Source organism: Coregonus clupeaformis, unplaced genomic scaffold (genome assembly GCF_020615455.1).
Source record: "Coregonus clupeaformis isolate EN_2021a unplaced genomic scaffold, ASM2061545v1 scaf2703, whole genome shotgun sequence".
Classification (NCBI taxonomy): Eukaryota; Metazoa; Chordata; class Actinopteri; order Salmoniformes; family Salmonidae; genus Coregonus; species Coregonus clupeaformis.
In genome coordinates this window covers 7,548-10,000 of record NW_025536157.1, presented here as the reverse complement: position 1 = coordinate 10,000, position 2,453 = coordinate 7,548, and positions in this window count along the sequence as shown.

Below are 2,453 nucleotides of genomic sequence, written 5' to 3'. Positions count from 1 at the left end.
TGGAAGTCTTTCATTTAATCAGCGGGGCTCTTGATGGGCAATTTTGTGAGACTGTCTAACAGACAGACAGACAGAAGGCCAGATAGTGACAGACAGAGACAGACATACACACACACCTCCCTAGAGAAAGAGAAGTGCTCTCCTCTCTCTCTACCCTCTCCTTCCCTCCCAGCAACACCATCCCCAGTCCTTCCTCTCTCTTCCTCACCCTCCTCTCTCTCTACCCTCTCCTTTTCTCTCTCATTTTCTCTCTCCTTTTCTCTCTAATTTTCTCTCTCTCTCTCTCTCTCCTTTTCTCTCTCTCTCTCTCTCTCTCTCTCTCTCTCTCTCTCTCTCTCTCTCTCTCTCTCTCTCTCTCTCTCTCTCTCTCTCTCTCTCTCTCTCTCTCTCTCTCTCTCTCTCTCAATAGCAAGGCTATGCTCACTGAGTCTGGACATAGTCAAAGCTTTCCATAAGTTTAGGTCAGTCACAGTGGTCAGATATTCTGCCACTGTGTACTCTCTGTTTAGGGCCAAATAGCATTCTAGTTTGCTCTGTTTATTTGTTCAGTCTTTCCGATGTGTCAAGTAATTCTCTTTTTGTTTTCTCATGATTTGGTTGGGTCTAATTGTGTTGTTGTCCTGAGGCTCTGTGGGGTCTGTTTGTGTTTGTGAACAGAGCCCCAGGACTCTCTCTCTCTCTCTCTCTCTCTCTCTCTCTCTCTCTCTCTCTCTCTCTCTCTCTCTCTCTCTCTCTCTCTCTCTCTCTCTCTCTCTCTCTCTCTCTCTTTTTCTCTTTCTCTCTCTCTCTCTCTCTCTCTCTCTCTCTCTCTCTCTCTCTCCTCTCTCTCTCTCTCTCTCTCTCTCTCTCTCTCTCTCTCTCTCTCTCTCTCTCTCTCTCTCTCTCTCTCTCTCTCTCTCTCTCTCTCTCTCTCTCTCTCTCTCTCTCTCTCTCTGAAGTGGAAACGTTTAAATCAAGAGAACTGCATCTATAAACCAAGCACACTCTCCCTTCCTCAGACACACACACACACACCTTTCTCTCAGAGCAGACCTTTTACCTTTTTTATTTTGTAGTGCTAGATATTACTGCACTCACTGTTGGATCTAGAAACACAAGCATTTCGCTGCACCTGCGATAACATCTGCAAATTTGTGTATGCGACCAAAAAACGTTGATTTCATTTGACACAGGAAAACACCCTAAGTTACGAACAGTTTAATAGTTCAGCCGGTGGTTAGAAAAATACAGAGCAAAGCATTGGTGCAACAACAACCTCATCACAGATCAGGGGTTAGAATATTTAGAGAGAGAGAGAGAGAGAGAGAGAGAGAGAGAGAGAGAGAGAGAGAGAGAGAGAGAGAGAGAGAGAGAGAGAGAGAGAATTTCCTAACAAGGCATCCAGAATACTGAGAAAATAAGAAAAAAAACACATCTGACAGCAACATAACAATCACATCTGGGTCCAATACATACTGTAGTGGCTTCCTTTCCTCTTTACCATAGCCACTGCCCTAGCCTGAAGCGGGGTTGTTTCTGACGCATACAGTCCACACTCAACGTTCCCAAACGGCCAAACATTCAATGAGATCCAGGGATATAGTGCAACAAAAAATGTTTATTCTTCTTATCTAACAAAAAGGTATTCTCCAATCAACTTAAAGCAGAGATTACTTGAAATGCAAATACATAATATAATATGACCTGTCTGTCTGTATTTCTGTATGTCTATATGGTCAAAAAACTATACCGCTCCCGCATCTAGCAAGGACTCCCCCCGAAGGCCCAACTTCCTGCCTTTATACTAACACAATTAACACAGTACAATGAATGGGCAAGAGGGGGGGCCAAAAACTGAGTTACACTAATAACAAATGAATATATCTCAATCCGGTAAATAAATCATAAAGGTACGTTACCTAATATTTCATCATATACATTAATATTTAATATATTTACACAAATGTACATGGAGCTCAGTATGTTCAGTCTTTTATACAAAATATGCCCAAATCGGCTCTAACATACCGCCCCTAATTGTTGACTGCACTGAATGCACAACAATTACTTAATATTCAAACGTAGAGCCAATACAAAACATTCTATACCAGAGCACCATTACAGTTCATAGCTATATACAAATATACAAGGTGCCATATAGGAAAATAGTCCATAGATCTCAGTCTGAGTTGAAGTGTAAAGGTGTTCAACTTCCAAAAAATGTCAAGAGTTTGACGTCCACAAAATGTATGACATCAAAGAATGTAAGAGTACGACATCAACGAATCAGAGGTGCACATGATTCAAAGATGGAGCACTGTGTGTGTGTGTGTGTGTTCTCACTTCGTCGCCTCAAGGAGCAGACAGAGTTTATTGATAGGTCTCTGTAGGATATTGGTCTTAGTCTTAACCATGACGCTCCGGACAAGACCTTTGGCCCTGGCAAAGCCTTCACCACACGCCCCATTAGCCAA